The sequence below is a fragment of the Ptychodera flava genome, chromosome 1 (assembly GCF_041260155.1).
Source record: "Ptychodera flava strain L36383 chromosome 1, AS_Pfla_20210202, whole genome shotgun sequence".
NCBI classification, from domain to species: domain Eukaryota; kingdom Metazoa; phylum Hemichordata; class Enteropneusta; family Ptychoderidae; genus Ptychodera; species Ptychodera flava.
In genome coordinates, this window is record NC_091928.1 from 62,592,656 (window position 1) to 62,604,701 (window position 12,046).

Below are 12,046 nucleotides of genomic sequence, written 5' to 3' on the forward strand. Positions count from 1 at the left end.
GCATTGAGTGAAATCAAATTATTGCTATTTTGCTACAAACATCATCTAAGAAACCGTTTGTTATTCATGGCAAGCAAAGGCAGGGGGAACTCAGAGATTAGGATCTGTTTGTCTGTTCATCAGACAGTCCGTCCTTCTGTCCACAAAGATATCTCAGACATTCCTGGCCCAATTTCTTTCAAACTTGGCAGAAGGATACACTATAGCATACATGTGCACCTTGATTTGTTTTGTGACAAGATCCAATTTGGCCACCAGGCGGTCATTTTCTTGGAATTTTCATGTCCAGAGCAATTAGTAAGACATGCAAGGAGTGAGATTCTTTTAAACTTGGGACAAGGACACAGTTACTTACATAAGCTTGTTTATAATGTCTTCATAATACAAACCAATATGGCCGCGAGACGGCCACTTTCTTGGAGTTCTTTTCACATCTGGAGCCATTTCTGAGACATACTTTGACAAATTTATCTTTTTAAACTTTGCACCAGGACAAGAGTCTATGACTTTAACCCTTGTCAAATATCTTTATGATAAAATCCAATATGGCCAGCCGGCAACCATTTCCTTGTGATTTTTTCATCCTCATTGTGATAGCTCCCTGTACGACCACTTTTCTTGAAAAATGTCCACAACTACTGCCTTGATTTCTATCCTGGGACTATTTCACTATCACCATTGTCATCTTCTACAAAACCTGACCTTGCCAAAACAAATTTTCTCTTGCCAGCATGCCACAGGCACATTGGAGTCCACCCCATTCAGTACGCTTTGAACATAATCAAGAAGTCTTGCAGTTGAAAGAGTGTTAGTGATAGCACCATTTACAGCTATTTGTGTATTTTCAATGTTATGACTCTATTTATTTAAAGAAACAAGGCACTTTCAGCACATGTCATCCATAGTAGCTACAAGGCCATTAGCACTGTTTTGTCATTTGTGACTTCACGGCAATTGTTTTATTGCAGTGGTTGTGGCTGTATAGTGTCCTAATGGTTGAAAACATGCCGCGTTAAGTTTAAAATGACAATTGAACTTTGTAATCACAGTATGGTCTGTGAAGAGTGTGGTATGGTCTGTGAAGAGTGTGGTATGGTCTGTGAAGAGTGTGGTATGGTCTGTGAAGAGTGTGGTATGGTCTGTGAAGAGTGTGGTATGGTCTGTGAAGAGTGTGGTATGGTCTGTGAAGAGTGTGGTATGGCCTGTGAAGAGTGTGGTACTGTGAAGAGTCTGTGAAAGAGATATTGTTACCTCTTGACATTCGGTGTTCCTGTAAATAGGCTATATCAATTAATCTACTGTGAGGATCTAGATAGAGGGATATATCCATCCAGTTCCCGCAAATACTGAAATAGGGTATATCCATGCATCTATTGTACAATGAGAATTTGTCTACAGATGTTGAAATGTATTAACTATTACAGTATATGAACATAGAATAGTGAGGCCTTGCATTTGCTATGATGTGATGTAGCTATGCTATGTGCTAGACAGGAAGCAATGTACATAACACTGGATAAATATCAAGTTGTTATCCCCAATATGACAATATTTCTATCAGCTGTACCATACTTGTTGTAGACTGGATTGAGGATAGTGTAATAAGATTACCAACAATTGTGAATGTCATGTCAGCATCATTTCTTCCTCTAAGTCCATTTTCCTTCTTACAACCAACGGAAAAACATTGACATCAGAAATAAAGACTGATATTTTAGAACTGTAACTCTTGTTATTTAGAATTTTTAAAACCCTATGTAGTCATTCTCATAATTTTAATCAGTTGAGTAAAAGTGTCCATTGCTCAGATTGCATTTTGTTTCTGTTCATTCCAGACAAGTATTGTACTCAGTAAGGTTTCATCAACAAATGACCACTGATAATAGGTGTTTCATGCAGTAGTTCTTTGTCTAATCCAGTTTAGACATGGCATAGAGAGTATTTTTATATTATGTCACTCACATACTGGTACCATGTCATATTGAAGCACATGAAATTTTACTATTTTTATGTACCCTTTTATTTAGATGTATTAGATACATTGTGTAATTTTCTGTTCCACAATAAGAAATCCTCATGCAGAGTTATAATTCTATCCATGTTTCTCATCCTTCACTTTCATTGTCTATTATTTCTATAGGACTGGAGATGAGATTTGCATACAGGACATGCTGTTGAAAGTGGACAGATACATAACACGATCAGATAATACAAGAGATACTCTCATCTGATGTGACTGATACAGGACACTGACAAAAGTTGAGAAATACAGGCAGAAATAGTTACAGCCTACGTCACACCATTTGTTCTGCCACAAGTTAATCATCACGCTATCTTGACACTCCTTAACTCAATCAACTCATGGCGGATTAGCCCTCCAACTCATTTACGACAAATCCATTCCATTTCAAGGGTAGAGCAGCTCCATATATGCAGGGATTACAGAAAGTCTAACCTTTGCACACAGTCAATGCATCGCTACCATACCTTGCCCCCCTGCATTGTAATGGTGAAGACCCAGATGCATTCCAAGCATTTTATGGTAAGTTGCACACCCGTATTTAGTATTGATATTATCTGTCTTTGTAACAGTGACTACAGCTATTGGCTGCTTCATCAAGATATGAATAGTAACATTTAGTCAAATAACAGCTGGTCTTGAAGACCAGATGTTTACAACTCGGTAGAAAATAATACTATGATAGATCATTAGCAAGTATCCATTTTCTGTGGCGGTACTTGTGTGTGTAAAATGCATTTCATCAAACTCTACACAGAGTTATTTTCAGAAACTAAATGTTTATGAGGTAACCAACGTGATCTGTCAGCCATAGTGTGTGAATATTTGCCTGCAGAACAATCTGTTATTATGAGATAAACATGGCAATCTATTACACACTATTGCCAGTCAGTCTTCCTAATGGTAATATGAAACCAAGTGAATAGCTTGATAAGTTAGTCTCATAAATCATGTAGCACCATGTTGGAAATAAAAAATGACTTGAGGAAAATCTTGACACCATGCCAACAACCAGATTTAAATTCCAATGGTTTGCAAAATCAATGGAGTCTGTCATCTAAATCTAAGATATAGGTAATGGCATTCACCAAGTGGTTTCTTGGAAGGATGTAAAGAGATGTGTATTTCATGTTCTTTCAAGTTTCAGACGTTATATATAATACCGTGTGAAGGTGTTCAGTATTATGTGTAGAGATTAAACCAATCAAGAACTTAGTATTTAAGATTAATCATTATTGATATCTGGGATCAGTATTGATCTTAAACAAAAAGTACAGTTGAGCTGACAGACAGTTTAGCCGACAGACTGGATTATAACATTGAAATCATACTTTAAATCAGTGAAACACAGATTTCTTAACATTAAGCATTCTTGTAATGTCACATAACATCAAGTATTGGTTATGGTATGTAAAGCCCCAGTAATGCTAAGTTTTCATCCTCTTTTTACCAGGCTCCATAGACAAAGCATAGAAATAAATACCACTTGGGAGAAAGAGGATAACTTTTTTTTCATATTTTTGTTTGAAATGGTATCTTCAATTTATAAAAGTACATGGTAAATGATGCAGAATTTCACATTTCCGTATGTATGCCCAACCTGGCTAACAATTGTATGCACTTTATAATAAAACAAGAGAAAAATGAATTCTTGTCCAAACAGTAACTTAAGCTTTGTTGGGACACAAAACACATCATAATCACACCACCGCACACGGTCAACCACACGTATACAAGTTTTGCCTTGCATCCGTACAAACTAATGTGGTCCCAAGGAGGCCAGTCATCCAAACTCAACAACTCTGCAAATGAACATGCACAAAAATTTGGCAAAATGCAGGAAATATATGTATCTTGATGCACAAATCATGATATTTTAAGAATTTACAGAGTCTTCTGACTGTAATGAGCAGTGCAAACACACATTCTGAACAGCCATACAACGGTGAAGGCAGTCAGTGGTATATGCTACCTCTGTGCACTGCATGCAAGTAGTCACCGTTAGTTTGCTCAATGAATTAACGAGAGAGAGAAAAACAAATACAAACAAAACTCATCACTATTCCGATGTAATTTTTGAACCTAGTCTTTTATTCCATTATGCAGTATTGCGGAAACTTTTGTTGAAAATAAATGATCGGACTTCTCTGTGTCTACAAAAAAGATGTTCAGAATAAGACGTCTCTTTGGTTAAAGTGTACGCTATGCTGTATAGGATAGGCAACACTGCCCTTCAACTTTGCATATTGTTGCTAAGTTGAAAGTGTTCAGAAAGGAATGAATAATATCTTAAACTTCAAATGCAGTGAGAAGTCTCACTTCAAAGTAAGACTTTATAGTAAATCTAAAAGAAACATTGATAAATAATATTGAATGTAACAAGTATCTAATCCTCACAAGAATTTGTGCAATGGCGTCACCAGTTAGTAGTTAGAAGCAGGTAGTTGACAGCGGCCATTGCATTATGCTTCCATTAATTCACCTTTCAAGTTTAGAAGGAATTTTACCCCTGTGTTCAAAATGCCCTTGTGTAAAATAAAAAAAAATTGGTATGTCAAAGGCCCAGAGAGTGTGTGTGTGTGTGTGTGTGTGTGTGTGTGTGTATATATAATATATATATATATATATATATATATATATATATGTGTGTGTGTATATATATAACTCTTCCCTTGCTATACGTCATTCAAAAAATAATGACTTTTTAGTTGTAGATAAGTGATTAACGCAGGTCGTGTCTCTCAAAGTATGTCTCATAAATTTCCATGCGTTTTCAAAAGAGGATGTACTTCATGACAAAATGGACAAACATAATTCATATGTGATATTGTCATTGAAAACTGCCAGAAATATGGGAAGAACGCAATGAGTAAGTGATATGTATTGATATGCAGGAAATAAAAGAGATGAAATATATGACACCAGATGTTGCTGGCTTTGTTTGTTGGACTCATCAGTATGCGTGCACATAACACATGTTACATTTTACTGTGTCTTTGCTAATCAACTCTTTGATAAAATTGTAATGACGTGTTATGGTACTCTATGTAGTCCATGGTCTTATACATTCTATTTTTTGCAATTTAAATCAGAAGTATACACTATTTCAGCTAAAACATGGAATAAATGATGACCCTAATAGCTCAGAACCCCCTATTCCCCAGGAACTCACGGCCTCTGAACGGAGATCTAGGAATTAGATCCCAAAACTTTTTATGTGATAAAATATGACTATTAAAGTGAAAGACTTACACTTTTGTGCAAACTTTCCTTAAGGAATATTTCAACCATTCTCTTTCAAAATTCAAACTAAAAATTGGGGTCACTGTGCAAATTTTGGTACTAGAGAAACAAATTACCAAAGATTTACCGATATTCTAAATTCAAAATGGCCGCCATCCGTGTGTTAACTCTATATGGAGAAAAATAAAATTTTCAGTTTTCAAAAAGCTAAGACAGTGAAAAGTTGTCATTCACCAAGAACTTTAAAATGAACTGCTACAAGTGGTAGATCAGAAAAGAGTTGAAAAGTTTGAGAGTCCAAATATCTGTCCCTGAGACACATTCTATTCTACCTAATAAGAAGTACAAATCACCTTAAAATTACCACTGATGGTATTGTGCTCACAGCATGTGTTACATTTTACTTGTTATTCCTGCTATTAAAGCTTCTCCCCGATAAAATTGTAAAATACAAACCAAGATACAAAATGTGGCTCTGATCTGAGAAACAAGCAGTTAGCTCATTACAACGTTGCATATACCGTAAAGTATTACATCAAATTATCATGGCCGCAAGTAGCTAGAGTGCCATGATAACTAGAATTTGATGTGATAACAGCAAACAGTAACAGTAGCAGCTGATCTGCATACTATAATATGGCTAACCCAGCCACCAACCAATGTGAAGTTCATAGTCAAATATATTCTTGTTTCACAGCAGTATATACCAGTACAACGCAAAATTCAAAATGGAGAGTTTAATGTTGGGAACCTCATAGCTCAGTGCCCTCTCAGAGGAGATCAGTGCTCTTCAAAACCATGACCTCTGACTGCAAAACTGGTGTGATGAAGTATAATCATTAAAATTACTACAAATCATCTTCAAATTACCATTGCACAAAAGCAAAGCCATGGTGCCACCTTGGCCTTTGGAATTTACAACATGTATTGACAATTTAATAAGTGTTGGACAAAATGTCAATAACCGGAAAACTCCAAAGATGTCTAAAGGAGAGGAAACTTTGTCTGAACATTCAAACTATCAGATTAAGACTTAGCAGATAAGGGCTAAAGAAGACAGTGTTAGCAGGGTTAGCAGTAGTCTGGCAGAGACCCTGCGATTCGCGTTCTTCCCTGTTGGAACACGCGCGCGCCCTTCAGAGACGCGACGCGAATCCCAGGGTCTGGACGTTCTTGCAAGTGACCGGTCGGATTTCTGCCTGATCCGGGTACTTTATAGAACTCCACACATCCGTTAATCAAAAAAAAATGACAAGTACCAAAGCCAAATAATATAAATGAAAAATAAAAACATACCGCGTATATAGGTCTACCAGCTACAAGTATATATTCTCTCCGCCCAGTTAGATAGGTGTTTCTTTTGACGTCACTACCCTTATGATACTTGCAAAAACCGACAGTCGCTGTGTCTGGCAGTGCGGCGCGTGCTCACAGCTGCACAGCGTAGCATTCGAATGCAGGCCCATCGTGGGCGCGCACAAAACAAGGCACAGCGACTGTGGAGAGTCTAGGTTAGCAGAAGAAGTGAAAGAAGACAGTACCAACAGGGTTTAGAGTAGAGAGTTTGAGACACATCGAACCAACTGACAGGAGTGGGTGTCACATTAACCTGTATAGTGTCACTTTTGCAGAGTGAGATGATTGTGATGACCCCTCAGTGAAGGCTTGTGGAGTGAGATGATTGTGATGACCCCTCAGTGAGGGCTTGTGGAGTTAGATGATTGTGATGACCCCTCAGTGAAGGCTTGTGGAGTTAGATGATTGTGATGACCCCTCAGTGAAGGCTTGTGGAGTTAGATGATTGTGATGACCCCTCAGTGAGGGCTTGTGGAGTTAGATGATTGTGATGACCCCTCAGTGAAGGCTTGTGGAGTTAGATGATTGTGATGACCCCTCAGTGAAGGCTTGTGGAGTTAGATGATTGTGATGACCCCTCAGTGAAGGCTTGTGGAGTTAGATGATTGTGATGACCCCTCAGTGAAGGCTTGTGGAGTTAGATGATTGTGATGACCCTCAGTGAAGGCTTGTGGAGTTAGATGATTGTGATGACCCCTCAGTGAAGGCTTGTGGAGTTAGATGATTGTGATGACCCCTCAGTGAAGGCTTGTGGAGTTAGATGATTGTGATGACCCCTCAGTGAGGGCTTGTGGAGTTAGATGATTGTGATGACCCCTCAGTGAGGGCTTGTGGAGTTAGATGATTGTGATGACCCCTCAGTGAAGGCTTGTGGTGTTAGATATTTTTGATGGATTTTTTCTGAAAGCTAAGATGATGTTTTTGATGGATTTTTACTTAAAGCTTGCAGAGTTAGATGACAGTCATTATGGCTTCCCACTGAAGGCTTGTGGCATTTTTTAGTCCCACAGTCCACCCCCCCCCCCCCCCCACTAATAGATTTGGTAGCACTGGTCCATCCCTATATCCACAGAGATATCCGATACATGCTCAGGCTGACTTCCTTTATTGGTGCAACTATAAGTCACTATGATACTGTGTATGTTCATCATGGCATAATTCACTATGGCATACATACCGGTATGTGCATTGATTGGGATCACTGATATTGACTTTGACACTGTAGGCATTGACTTGGACCGCTGACATTGACACCTCAGATAATGATTGGGATCACTGATATTGACTTTGACACTGTAGGCATTGACTTGGACCGCTGACATTGACACTTCAGATAATGATTGGGATCACTGATATTGACTTTGACACTGTAGGCATTGACTTGGACTGCTAACATTGACATTGACACTTCAGATAATGATTGGAATCACTGATATTGACTTTGACACTGTAGGCATTGACTCGGACCGCTGACATTGACACTTCAGATAATGATTGGGATCACTGATATTGACTTTGACACTGTAGGCATTGACATGGACTGCTAACATTGACATTAACACTTCAGACAGTGATTGGAATCACTGATATTTCGTTTGACACTGCAGACATTGACATGGATCACTGATATTGACATTGATACTGTAGACATTTATATTCTTTTGTGCAAGATCAAGAGATATGGTCAGTACTTATCAGTCATGTGAAATATCTCATGTTATTTTCAGAAGTCAGAATGTCTTATGGTAAACTGAGATTCTTGAACCACCTAAGCTGTGCAGTAAATGTCTAAACTGTGTGCCATGACTATAGATTTCACTTTCCACAGAGTCAGTGGATGTCACAGTCTATTTTTTCTAATCTTGGGTTTGTCACTTTAGACTTGATAGACTCTTTGGAATTAAGTCTAGCAGACTGGTCATTAATCTCCATTTCAAATGTACATATTCTTCAGCAGGTCACTCTGTACCGGTATATCTGTTCTTCCTCTATTTAGCAATTCAACTTTGCCAGCATGAGAGACATGCCACAAATGCTGCCTTTTTTAGCTCTGCTATCAGTGACATGGGGCTTAAATAGATAGCCTAACAGTCCACATTTGCTTGTCATGCTAAAAATAGTGTCTGTAAAGTTTGCACTCTTATCTGAAATGGCTGGTCAGAAAACTTACATGTTTAGATGGCTTTTTTATAGATGATCAAAGTTGTTCAAGATGTTCAAGTGTAATTTTTGTATTAATTTTGTCATTTTTGGGCAAATCCCTTTCTTCTCTTATATTGCTGTCTAGTAACAACTGCCAATTGTATATGTAAGTTCCTAAGACTGCTCTTATTCAGATTTGAACATAACCTAACCTTTTTCCAGAATTTTTCCATTTTTTTCACCAAAAATCATGTTTTCTGAAACTGCTGTCCATCTACAGTACTTTGAGACTTTTTTCAAAGCTTCCTAGGATTGCCACTTAAGGTTTATTCAAATTACAAAGAAGTGTGGATTGGCAAATTAATATTCAACTCCTTTGATACCAGTCTTAATGAAAGATTGCAAATTTGATTTATACCGTAGATTCATAGGGATGCTGTCATACAGATCCATGCAAATTATAATTGAATTACATATTGGTATGTAAATTCTGCAGAATGTTATTGTTATGTTTTTATAAAAGTCTTCAAAACTACTCGTAAAACAGGTTTCAAATTTACTTCTGATCTGCCTGAACTGTATATTTCCAAGTAAGTTTCTTTCCGATTTTCGCTTTCATCATTTCCTTTTTCTTTAAAAACCAGTCACATGAAAGCTTTCATACTCAGCACTTGATATTGTCTTCATTTTTCATTTTCAGTCATTTATTCATTGATAGAGTTCTTTTTCAGTTACATTGTCATGAAATTACTGTCAGTTTTTAACTTTGTATCACAAACATGGTTTAGGGTACTTTTGTGGATATCAAAAACCAAATAGAATCCATTAATTTAAGCTTTGTTTTCCTTGACAAATCATCGCTGAGCTATCAGCTGTTTGGTCACTTGATATTATTCTCATTATATCTAATGCAATACATTTTAAAGGGTGAAAAGTTGAATTTAATAATAATGGTATCTGTTGGTCATTAGTCAAATACAGAGTATCTTTTCAACTTACTCAAGTGACTGTACCTTGTGTACACTCTTAGCTAGTGTAGACAATTTAGTTCAGGGAGTTAGCCATGCATAAATTAATGAACTTCGATAAGTTGAATTTTTTTTTCATGTTCACTGAAGGTATAGCCTTTATCGTGTGTATTTATGCCCAGAGAGACAGTATGTTTTAGTCAATAAATTCTTCTATATACAATTCAGTATGTGTCAGACAAGCTGTTTGTTCAACAGTACCATCACGTAGGCTTATCAGCAGAGTAAAGCAATGAATTATTTACTGTTCATGTTTCCAATCCTTATGTTCATTATCATACACATAGTCATTTCAATTCAGTACTGCTTTAGTATAGTGTTTCAGTTTCCTTGCATCTGTAACTATACATATACCTTTAATCCAACATGTTTATGTCTTCCTATTTGTTGATCAGATTTGTTTGGGCCTCTCAGCTATTGTTGCCATGGTGACAGTTTAAAGCTGCCTTGTACAGAGTAGTTATAACAGTAGCATTAAGAATTGTCACTCAGGTCATGTATACCCTAGTTATTGTGATAATGATTGCATGTTCTAAATTTAAAAATTCAATGTTAAAAATGAATATAGGAAATTACTTTGGCATAAGAAATTTAACTAAATGCTGCATATGGAAGCATCAAATTTACGCAGTTTGTCATCATAGTAAGAGGAAATTGAAAGGTTTCTGCAGTTTTTAAAGCATAAAGATTTGCTTTGTGACACAGTCACATTCACAGGGCCAGCTGAAGGATTTTGTCATGACAACATATAGGGGCTATGTGAAGGATTTTGTCATGACAACATATAGGGGCTATGTGAAGGATTTTGTCATGACAACATATAGGGGCTATGTGAAGGATTTTGTCATGACAACATATAGGGGCTATGTAAAGGATTTTGTCATGACAACATATAGGGGCTATGTGAAGGATTTTGTCATGACAACATATAGGGGCTATGTAAAGGATTTTGTCATGACAACATATAGGGGCTATGTGAAGGATTTTGTCATGACAACATATAGGGGCTATGTAAAGGATTTTGTCATGTCAACATATATATAGGCGCTATGTAAAGGATTTTTTCATGACAACATATAGGGGCTATGAAAGGATTTTTTCATGACAACATATAGGGGCTATGTGAAGGATTTTGTCATGACAACATATAGGGGCTATGTGAAGGATTTTGTCATGACAACATATAGGGGCTATGTAAAGGATTTTGTCATGTCAACATATAGGCGCTCATATGTAAAGGATTTTGTCATGACAACATATAGGGGCTATGTAAAGGATTTTGTCATGACAACATATATGGGCTATGTGAAGGATTTTGTCATGACAACAAGTACAGGAAGGGGCTATGTTAAAAGAATTTTGCCGTGACAACATATAGAGGCTATAGGAAGGGTTTTTGTGACCACTGTCGGGCAGACGTGTGAAGGTTCTTTCTATAGATAACAACAGTCAGGCAGTCAAGTGAAAGTATGTTCTGTAACGAAAGCCTCCCTTGTTTAAATAATATGTGACATAGCCTTCCTAATGTCAAGAACATGTAGATGTGATCACAAGGCCTGTGTTCTATGATAATGATAATAATAATAATAAGAAGAATGATAATAATGTGGTAATATAATTATGTTATTGTTGTTGATATGAAGCTTTTGTCACCAGAAGAATTTCAGGAAAGTGTCATGTGTTGCCATGAAATCTCATAATATATGAGAAATGAAATTTGACAGTTGCTGCAAATAAACTGCTATGTTGGTACTTCAAAAACAAAAATCTAAAGTTGGACAGTTTATAGGTTTAGAACAGATGGGATCAAACCGAATCAAATCTATTGAAGATAGTTTGATTCTTAAGTTCATCAAAGATTCAAAATATGTTCAACAAAATTACATCACGTGATTATGAACTGTTACATGCTGTGAGAGAAGGATTACATCATACTATGACAAATATTTGACTATTCATATTGTTATTATTATTATTACTGTAGGTTGGTAAAGAATCTTTATCTTGATTCAGGAATAAGACAGCTTGGAAGACATCTTGGAAGACATCAATGGTGAGTGAGTAAATTCATGTTCATCATTAAACACATCTCTATTGAAGTATAAATACAGAAAAACTTTAAGGAAACACTTCAGGTGACGGCATTCAGTGTATGTATTACCAATGCAATACAGATCCATGCATAATATTTATTACAGTGTCAATGAAATCCAGTGTAACTGAGCATTTGATGAAACCATTTGATCTAATCAACTTA

The 12,046-nt window shown here is 36.7% G+C and overlaps 1 protein-coding gene across 1 annotated transcript in view; it reads left to right on the plus strand.

Annotated features, from left to right (window-relative positions):
- The window catches only part of LOC139142598 (potassium voltage-gated channel subfamily A member 2-like), a 49,476-nt gene extending 37,650 nt beyond the window's left edge, over positions 1-11,826 (plus strand). Inside the window, 2 exon segments of the mRNA XM_070712594.1 lie at positions 2,141-2,542; positions 11,774-11,826. The gene's annotated coding sequence lies outside the window, so the exon portion shown is untranslated.
- The last annotated feature ends 220 nt before the right edge of the window (positions 11,827-12,046 follow it).